Genomic DNA, 10,614 nt, shown 5'->3' on the forward strand with positions numbered 1-10,614 from the left:
AAATTTGTATGGCCTGTCTGGCCAGGGAATACAGGAGAATGACTCTTCTAGATGAGCTCTTACATGGGTCATAAGCTCATTTGGTAAGGATTGCACTTTATCAGCAAGACTTTGTACAACAGAAATATATGAGAAACCCAAGCTCTCTTGACTAGACGAGGACAGAATAACGTCCCAGGTGAAGACGAACAGAAGCAACTTCCATCAGATGTTATCCTGATGAAGAAGATTATATCTCCAAAAGTCATTTCAGAAGTGGGATTCGAACCCACGCCTCCAGAGGAGACTGCGGCCTAAACACAGCGCATTAGACCACTCGGCCATCCTGACAGTGAAGAGTCCTAAGAAATGTATAAAAGTCACTCAGAAATTTCTGCGTCCATGCAAGCTTGAAATAATTTCAACCTTCAAACACAAGGTGCAACTTTTTGCACAGGACAATAAACACAGAAGATCACATATGAAAGCATTTCATTTCACAGGTGTACTGTTTTTATGCTTTTAGAATAACTTATACCTCTCACCAGCTATTTAGGGTTCTGTATCCTACTCACAAAATTACCTTGCCTGCGACCTTTCTCTCTATACACAAACAACTACTGCTCAGGAAGTAGGAAGGCAGAAGGTGGGGCAGTTTATGCAAATTTATGCTGTCAATGTGCCTTGCACATTCATGCAGAATTTCTAGATCCTTGCTGGAAACAAGAGAGCAGGCCTTGTTTCAGATCAACTGTCCCTAGCAAGGAACGTCTGAGCACATCCATTCTTTTGCTCTCTAGCCCCTGGCTTGGGACTCACCCTCACTGGCTGAGGAGTGAAGTTCTGCATACCAACGTTGCATAGAAGGTATGTTTGTGATTGGTTTGAGATGGGTGGGAGGTCAAGAGCAGGGAAAAGCAAGTCACTTTCACTTCTAGTCTCCTCTTCTATGCCTACCTGCCGTTCACTCACTCTGTCTTTGTTTCATTTTCTCCTTCCTCAACACCCCATCTCACTCACTCGCTCTATCATTTTTGCTCTTTCCCCTTGCTCTTCATTTCATAGTGGAAACATCTCTTGAATGGATCATTAGAAAATGAGGTTACATAAAATTAAAAATCTACTTATTGGAAACCAAAAATATCACAAGACTGAATGTAAACCATTTCTTCAATAAAAGGGATTTTTTTAGGCACCCCCCAAAAAACACATAAAACACCACTAGTGCTAGAAGAATATTATAAGAGCTTGAAGACAGAATTGGGCAAATTCATTTGCAGTTGAAACTGAAGTTTGGTACTTATTCAGATATTTTATGCACTGCCAATTTTTAGCTGAGATTCTGAAGGAACGCAGAGACAAAATGGACTTAAAGTTTTGTCAGAAGTGGGATTCGAACCCATGCCTCCAGGAGAGACTGCGGCCTTAACGCAGTGGCTTAGACCACTCGGCCATCCTGACCACATGTTGCTTGTCCATCTACATAGTGAGAAAGATAGTGTGAACAAAAAAATACACACATCTTAGGCCATAAGTGGCTATAGCAAGAAAAAAACTCACTGCACTTTTCCAAAAAGACAACCATATAAGCCCATGTGAGGGAAATGATCTGATTTTCTCCCTCAAGAAAAAAGAAGATTAAACACAGGTTTGTCAGAAGTGGGATTTGAACCCACGCCTCCAGAAGAGACTGCTACCTGAACGCAGCGTCTTAGACCACTCGGCCATCCTGACTTGCATTTGCAGCACCTTCCACAAGCCAGACAGCCATGCAAGTGGGGTACCGAAAAGGCATGCCCTCAATTTATTTATCCCATTATAAGCATTTCCAACAGATCTTTGAACAATCCATACAGAGCAGTACCTATGAAGAACTCTTTAGACCTTTAATGAGTACAAAGAGAAAGTGCTATTCACCAGCCACTTGAACGGCCCAAAGCTGCTTTGAAATTGAGTCAATAGCCACATCTTGGCTGACTAAAGCAAATTCAACAAGGGATCTCAATGTCACAACATAGGGTGGAATTCGCAAATCTAAGCAGCCCCTGATCACTGCCCTGAGGAAATTGCTGTAAGTGTGCTGGAGTCCAGCTGTCTACCAGGTGCTTGGCATTCTTCCAAATTTGTATGGCCTGTCTGGCCAGGGAATACCTCTTCTAGATGAGCTCTTACATGGGTCATAAGCTCATTTGGTAAGGATTGCACTTTATCAGCAAGACTTTGTACAACAGAAATATATGAGAAACCCAAGCTCTCTTGACTAGACGAGGACAGAATAACGTCCCAGGTGAAGACGAACAGAAGCAACTTCCATCAGATGTTATCCTGATGAAGAAGATTATATCTCCAAAAGTCATTTCAGAAGTGGGATTCGAACCCACGCCTCCAGAGGAGACTGCGGCCTAAACACAGCGCATTAGACCACTCGGCCATCCTGACAGTGAAGAGTCCTAAGAAATGTATAAAAGTCACTCAGAAATTTCTGCGTCCATGCAAGCTTGAAATAATTTCAACCTTCAAACACAAGGTGCAACTTTTTGCACAGGACAATAAACACAGAAGATCACATATGAAAGCATTTCATTTCACAGGTGTACTGTTTTTATGCTTTTAGAATAACTTATACCTCTCACCAGCTATTTAGGGTTCTGTATCCTACTCACAAAATTACCTTGCCTGCGACCTTTCTCTCTATACACAAACAACTACTGCTCAGGAAGTAGGAAGGCAGAAGGTGGGGCAGTTTATGCAAATTTATGCTGTCAATGTGCCTTGCACATTCATGCAGAATTTCTAGATCCTTGCTGGAAACAAAAGAGCAGGCCTTGTTTCAGATCAACTGTCCCTAGCAAGGAACGTCTGAGCACATCCATTCTTTTGCTCTCTAGCCCCTGGCTTGGGACTCACCCTCACTGGCTGAGGAGTGAAGTTCTGCATACCAATGTTGCATAGAAGGTATGTTTGTGATTGGTTTGAGATGGGTGGGAGGTCAAGAGCAGGGAAAAGCAAGTCACTTTCACTTCTAGTCTCCTCTTCTATGCCTACCTGCCGTTCACTCACTCTGTCTTTGTTTCATTTTCTCCTTCCTCAACACCCCATCTCACTCACTCGCTCTATCATTTTTGCTCTTTCCCCTTGCTCTTCATTTCATAGTGGAAACATCTCTTGAATGGATCATTAGAAAATGAGGTTACATAAAATTAAAAATCTACTTATTGGAAACCAAAAATATCACAAGACTGAATGTAAGCCATTTCTTCAATAAAAGGGATTTTTTTAGACACCCCCCAAAAAACACATAAAACACCACTAGTGCTAGAAGAATATTATAAGAGCTTGAAGACAGAATTGGGCAAATTCATTTGCAGTTGAAACTGAAGTTTGGTACTTATTCAGATATTTTATGCACTGCCAATTTTTAGCTGAGATTCTGAAGGAACGCAGAGACAAAATGGACTTAAAGTTTTGTCAGAAGTGGGATTCGAACCCATGCCTCCAGGAGAGACTGCGGCCTTAACGCAGTGGCTTAGACCACTCGGCCGTCCTGACCACATGTTGCTTGTCCATCTACATAGTGAGAAAGATAGTGTGAACAAAAAAATACACACATCTTAGGCCATAAGTGGCTATAGCAAGAAAAAAACTCACTGCACTTTTCCAAAAAGACAACCATATAAGCCAGGGGTGCCCAAACCTGTCCTGGCGGGCCGTATCCATGCCAGATTTTTGGGATATCCCCATCTGGTGATCACGGTTCGATCCCCGGCGCCGGCGGCAGATCAGAGTGCCCAGGACGGGGTCCATGTGACCCGGGCAGTCCTATCCCCTGGGTGTACGTGGTTGTCCGACATGTCGGTCGTATTTGCTTTTACGTACCGGATCGGAATCGGCCCCCATAAAATCGTACGTAAAGTATATAGCAAATCAACCTGAAATCTGCTGGGTCAGAAAGGGCTCGATTCCGATCCGTGTCGGAAGGTTAGGAGTCCGTACGAATTTGTCGGGACGGCATGGCAGAGTGCCCGGGATGGGCTCCATGGCTCTTGGACAGTCGTCCCCCGGGCATCCGGGGCTCCATCCAGGCCGACGGCATGGCAGAGTGCCCGGGACGGGCTCCATGCGTCCCGGGCATTCGTCCCCCCGGGCGTCCGGGGCTCCATCCAGGCCGGCGGCAAGGCAGTGTGCCCGGGTCGGGCTCCATGCGTCCCGGGCATTCGTCCCCAGGGCGCCTGAAACTGCTGGGTCAGAGAGGGCTCGATTCCGATCCGTGTCGTAAGGTTAGGAGTCCGTACGAATTTGTCGGGACGGCATGGCAGAGTGCCCGGGACGGGCTCCATGCGTCCCGGGCATTCGTCCCCCGGGCGTCCGGGGCTACATCCAGGCTGACGGTATGGCAGAGTGCCCGGGTCGGGCTCCATGGTTTTCACGGTGGTCCTCCCCAGGGTGTCGGGGCGCTCCAGGCCGAAGGCATGGAAAAGTGCCCAGGACGGGCTACATGCGTCCCGGGCATTTGTCCCCCGGGCGTCCGGGGCTCCATCCAGGCCGACGGCATGGCAGAGTGCCCGGGTCGGGCTCCATGGCTTTCACGGTGGTCCTCCCCTGGGTGTCTGGGGGCTCCAGGCCGAAGGCATGGAAAAGTGCCCAGGACGGGCTCCATGCGTCCCGGGCACGGGGACGGGGACAGGGTCGGGAGAGTCCAGGCGGCTTCACTTCCGTGTCCAGCCATCTGATCGACCAGATTCCCTTGGCCATCTGGTCGCCCGGATCCCCTCGGGCATCTGGTCGCCCGCAACGTTTTCCTATGGGGCGACCAGATGGCCGAACTTCCCTGGAAGTCCCGATGAGGTGCCATTCGCCGCCCGGATCCCAGCGAGGGCTCCAGGAGGTTGGGTACATTCGCGCCTTGGGTCCCCTCTGTCACCTCGCGTGCACAGATTACAAGAAAAGGGGGTAATTTTCCTCCGGATTACTAGGGAGAAGGGTACGCCCGGACACCCCTCCGAGGCTGGTGGTTCTCTGCCATGGGGACCAGATGGGCTATGCCTGGGCAACACCTCCCTAGGCCACCCGGGGCTTCCTTCCTCCAGGCCAACTGCATGTCAAATTGCCCAGGACGGGCTCCATGGCTCCTGGGCAGTCGTCCCCCGGGCGTCCGGGGCTCCATCCAGGCTGACGGCATTGAAAAGTGCCCAGGACGGGCTCCATGCGTCCCGGGCATTCGTCCCCTGGGCGTCCGGGGCTCCATCTAGGCTGACGGTATGGCAGAGTGCCCGGGTCGGGCTCCATGGTTTTCACGGTGGTCCTCCCCTGGGTGTCTGGGGGCTCCAGGCCGAAGGCATGGAAAAGTGCCCAGGACGGGCTCCATGCGTCCCGGGCATTCGTCCCCCGGGCGTCCGGGGCACCCATCTCCATGAGGCTAACGGCATTGGCAAAGTACCCAGGACGGGCTCCATGGGTCCCGGGCAGACCTCCCCCCGGGCGTCCGGGGCTCCCACCTCCAGGCCGACGGAATGTCAAAGTACCCAGGACGGGCTCCATGGGTCCCGGGCAGCTTCCCCCGGGGCGTCCGGGGCACCCACCTCCAGGCCGACGGCATGTCAAAGTACCCAGGACGGGCTCCACGGGTCCCGGGCATTCCTCCCCCAGGTCGTCCGGGCCCTAGAGCTCCGGTGGTCCAACCTGCGCCTGAGGCCCAGCCGGGGTCCAAGAGCCCTGCCTTGCGTGGGCAGGCAGTCAGGAACCCTACCGCGAAGGCTTGGGATGGATGGGGAGCTGGGAGTCCTTTCGATCCCGGCCCTCTGGTCGCCCGCGATGCTTTCCAATGGGGCGACCAGATGGCCGGGCTTCCCTGGAAGTCCCGATGAGGTGCCATTCGGCTCCTGGATCCCAGCTAGGGCTCCATGAGGTCGGGTTCTTTTACGCCTTGGGTCCCCTCTGTCACCTCGCGTGCACGGATTGCAAGAAAGGGGGGTAATTTCCCTCCGGATTACTAGGGGCAGGGTACGCCCGGACACCTCTCCAGGGCTGGTGGTTCTCTGCCCGGGGGACCAGATGAGATGTGCCTGGGCAACACCTCCCCCGGGCATCTGGGGGCTCCATTCTCCGGGCCAACGGCATGGCTCAATGCCCAGGACGGGCTCCACGTGTCCCGGACAGACCTCCCCTGGGCGTCCGGGGCACCCATCTCCATGAGGCCAACGGGATGGCAAAGTACCCGGGAAGGGCTCCACGGGTCCCGGGCAGCCTTCCCCCGGGCGTCCGGGGCTCCCACCTTTAGGCCGACGGCATGTCACACTGCCCAGGACGGGCTCCATGGGCCCCGGACAGACCTCCCCCGGGCGTCCGGGGCACCCATCTCCAGGAGGCCAACGGGACGGCAAAGTACCCGGGACGGGCTCCACGGGTCCCGGGCAGCCTTCCCCCGGGCGTCCGGGGCTCCCACCTTTAGGCCGACGGCATGTCACACTGCCCAGGACGGGCTCCATGGGCCCCGGACAGACCTCCCCCGGGCGTCCGGGGCACCCATCTCCAGGAGGCCAACGGGATGGCAAAGTACCCGGGAAGGGCTCCACGGGTCCCGGGCAGCATTCCCCCGGGCGTCCGGGGCTCCCACCTCCAGGCCGACGGCATGTCACAGTGCCCAGGACGGGCTCCATGGGCCCCGGACAGCCCTCCCCCCGGGCGTTCGGGGCACATATCTCCAGGAGGCCAACGGCGTTGCAAAGTACCCGGAAAGGACTCCACGGGTACCGGGCAGTCCTCCCCCGGGCGTCCGGGGCACCCATCTCCATGAGGCAAACGGCATTGGCAAAGTACCCGGGAGGGGCTCCACGGGTCCCGGGCAGGCCTCCCCCCGGGCGTCCAGGGCACCCACCTCCAGGCCGACGGCATGTAAAAGTGCCCAGGACGGGCTCCATGGGTCCCGGGCAGCCCACCCCCGGGCATCTGGGGCACCCATCTCCAGGAGGCCAACGGCGTTGCAAAGTACCCGGGAAGGGCTCCACGGGTACCGGGCAGTCCTCCCCCGGGCGTCCGGGGGCTCCCTTCTCCAGGCCGACGGCATGGTTCAATGCCCAGGATGGGACGTCAAGTGGCCAGGACGGGCTCCATGCGTCCCGGGCATTCGTCCCGGGACGGGGACGGGGTGGGGAAGAGTCCAGGCGGCTTCACCTCCATGCCCAGCCATCTGGTCGCCCGGATTCCCTCGGCCATCTGGTCGCCCGGATCCCCTCGGGCATCTGGTCGCCCGCAACGCTTTCCTATGGGGGGGACCAGATGGCCGAACTTCCCTGGAAGTCTTAATGAGGTGCCATTCGCCTCCCGGATCCCAGCGAGGGCTCCATGAGGTCGGGTTCTTTCACGCCTTGGGTCCCCTCTGTCACCTCGCGTGCACAGATTGCAAGAAAGGGGGGTAATTTGCCTCCGGATTACTATGTGGCAGGGTATGCCCGGACACCCCTCCAGGGTTGGTGGTTCTCTGCCATGGGGACCAGATGGGATATGCCTGGGCAACACCTCCCTAGGCCACCCGGAGCTTCCTTCCTCCAGGCCAACTGCATGTCAAATTGCCCAGGACGGGCTCCATGGCTCTTGGGCAGTCGTCCCCCGGGCGTCCGGTGCTCCATCCAGGCCGACGGCATGGCAGAGTGCCCGGGACAGGCTCCATGCGTCCCGGGCCTTCGCCCCCCCCCGGGCGTCCGGGGCTCCATCCAGGCTGACGGCATGGCAGAGTGCCCGGGACGGGCTCCACGGGCCCCAGGTGTCTGGGGCTCCCTTCCCCGGGCCAGCGGCATGTCAGAGTGCCCAGGACGGGCTCCACGGGCCCCGGTCATCCGGGGCACCCTTCCCCGGGCCAGCGGCATGTCAGAGTGCCCAGGACCAGTTCCACGGGTCCCGGGCAGTCCTCCCCCGGGCGTCCGGGGCTCCCTTCCCCGGGCCAAAGCATTTCAGAGTGCCCAGGACGGGCTCCACGGGTTCCGGGCGTCCAGGTCTCCCTTCCCCGGGCCAACGGCTTGTCAGAGTGCCCAGGACGGGCTCCACGGGCCCCGGGCGTCCGGGGCACCCTTCCCCGGGCCAGCGGCATGTCAGAGTGCCCAGGACGAGTTCCACGGGTCCCGGGCAGTCCTCCCCCCCGGGTGTCCGGGGCTCCCTTCCCCGGGCCAAAGCATTTCAGAGTGCCCAGGACGGGCTCCACGGGTCCCGGACGTCCGGGGCTCCCTTCCCCGGGCCAACGGCATACAGGAGTGCCCAGGACGGGCTCCACGGGTCCCGGATGTCCGGGGCTCCCTTCCCCGGGCCAACGGCATACAGGAGTGCCCAGGACGGGCTCCACAGGTCCCGGTCGTCTGGGGCTCCCTTCCCCGGGCCAACGGCTTGTCAGAGTGCCAAGGACGGGCTCCACGGGTCCCGGTCGTCTGGGGTCCCTCCCCCGGGCCAACAGCAGGTCAGAGTGCCCAGGACGGGCTCCACGGGTCCCGGGCAGCCCACCCCCCGGGCGTTCGGGGCACCCATCTCCAGGAGGCCAACGGCGTTGCAAAGTACCCGGGAAGGGCTCCACGGGTACCGGGCAGTCCTCCCCCGGGCGTCCGGGGCTCCCTTCTCCAGGCCAACGGCATGGTTCAATGCCCAGGACGGGCTCCATGTGTCCCAGACAGACCTCCCCCGGGCGTCCGGGGCACCCATCTCCAGGCCAACGGCATGGCTCAATGCCCAGGACGGGCTCCATGGGTCCGGGGAGGCGTCCCATGCGCCTCCGGGCTTGGGAGCCCCGGCTGGGTCCAGGGGCCCGGGCGGGCCCCGGGTGGGGTGCTCCGGCCCTGGTCCCTGTCTTCCAGCCTACCGCACTGCCAAGGGCCTAGGAATGGGTTCCGTTGTTCCCGGGGAGCCTCCCCTTGCTTGGCTGGGTTCAGGAGCAGTGGCTAGGGCCCCTGAGGGCCCGGGGAGGGCGGCCTCCCCACCCCGGGCTCTGTCCTTGGTCCTGCTGCGTGGCAGGGTGCCCGGGACGGGGTCCGGAGGGACCGGGGAGGCGTCCCATGCACCTCCGGGCTTGGGAGCCCCGGCTGCGTCCAGGGGCCCGGCCGGGCCCCGGGTCGGGTGCTCCGGCCCTGGGCCCTGTCTCCCAGCCTGCCGCACTGCCAAGGGCCCAGGAAGGGGTTCCGATGTGCCCGGGGAGCCTCCCCTTGCTTGGCTGGGTTCAGGAGCAGTGGCTAGGGCCCCTGAGGGCCCGGGGAGGGCGGCCTCCCCACCCCGGGCTCTGTCCTTGGTCCTGCTGCGTGGCAGGGTGCCCGGGACGGGGTCCGGAGGGACCGGGGAGGCGTCCCATGCACCTCCGGGCTTGGGAGCCCCGGCTGCGTCCAGGGGCCCGGCCGGGCCCCGGGTCGGGTGCTCCGGCCCTGGGCCCTGTCTCCCAGCCTGCCGCACTGCCAAGGGCCCGGGAAGGGGTTCCGATGTGCCCGGGGAGCCTCCCCTTGCTTGGCTGGGTTCAGGAGCAGTGGCTAGGGCCCCTGAGGGCCCGGGGAGGGCGGCCTCCCCACCCCGGGCTCTGTCCTTGGTCCTGCTGCGTGGCAGGGTGCCCGGGACGGGGTCCGGAGGGACCGGGGAGGCGTCCCATGCACCTCCGGGCTTGGGAGCCCCGGCTGCGTCCAGGGGCCCGGCCGGGCCCCGGGTCGGGTGCTCCGGCCCTGGGCCCTGTCTCCCAGCCTGCCGCACTGCCAAGGGCCCGGGAAGGGGTTCCGATGTGCCCGGGGAGCCTCCCCTTGCTTGGCTGGGTTCAGGAGCAGTGGCTAGGGCCCCTGAGGGCCCGGGGAGGGCGGCCTCCCCACCCCGGGCTCTGTCCTTGGTCCTGCTGCGTGGCAGGGTGCCCGGGACGGGGTCCGGAGGGACCGGGGAGGCGTCCCATGCGCCTCCGGGCTAGGGAGCCCCGGCTGGGTCCAGGGGCCCGGGCGGGCCCCGGGTCGGGTGCTCCGGCCCTGGGCCCTGTCTCCCAGCCTGCCGCACGGCCAAGGGCCCGGGAAGGGGTTCCGATGTGCCCGGGGAGCCTCCCCTTGCTTGGCTGGGTTCAGGAGCAGTGGCTAGGGCCCCTGAGGGCCCGGGGAGGGCGGCCTCCCCACCCCGGGCTCTGTCCTTGGTCCTGCTGCGTGGCAGGGTGCCCGGGACGGGGTCCGGAGGGACCGGGGAGGCGTCCCATGCGCCTCCGGGCTTGGGAGCCCCGGCTGGGTCCAGGGGCCCGGGCGGGCCCCGGGTCGGGTGCTCCGGCCCTGGGCCCTGTCTCCCAGCCTGCCGCACGGCCAAGGGCCCGGGAAGGGGTTCCGATGTGCCCGGGGAGCCTCCCCTTGCTTGGCTGGGTTCAGGAGCAGTGGCTAGGGCCCCTGAGGGCCCGGGGAGGGCGGCCTCCCCACCCCGGGCTCTGTCCTTGGTCCTGCTGCGTGGCAGGGTGCCCGGGACGGGGTCCGGAGGGACCGGGGAGGCGTCCCATGCGCCTCCGGGCTTGGGAGCCCCGGCTGGGTCCAGGGGCCCGGGCGGGCCCCGGGTCGGGTGCTCAGGCCCTGGGCCCTGTCTCCCAGCCTGCCGCACGGCCAAGGGCCCGGAAAGGGGTTCCGATGTGCCCGGGGAGCCTCCCCTTGCTTGTCTGTGTTC

At 60.6% G+C, this 10,614-nt stretch overlaps 1 non-coding gene across 1 annotated transcript; it reads right to left on the minus strand.

The window, feature by feature from the left end:
- Positions 1-2,335: 2,335 nt before the first annotated feature.
- TRNAL-UAG (transfer RNA leucine (anticodon UAG)) lies at positions 2,336-2,418 on the minus strand. Its single transcript has one exon. It is a non-coding gene; the product is annotated as a tRNA-Leu (tRNA).
- Positions 2,419-10,614: the final 8,196 nt, after the last annotated feature.

The sequence above is a fragment of the Lissotriton helveticus genome, chromosome 8 (assembly GCF_964261635.1).
Source record: "Lissotriton helveticus chromosome 8, aLisHel1.1, whole genome shotgun sequence".
Classification (NCBI taxonomy): Eukaryota; Metazoa; Chordata; class Amphibia; order Caudata; family Salamandridae; genus Lissotriton; species Lissotriton helveticus.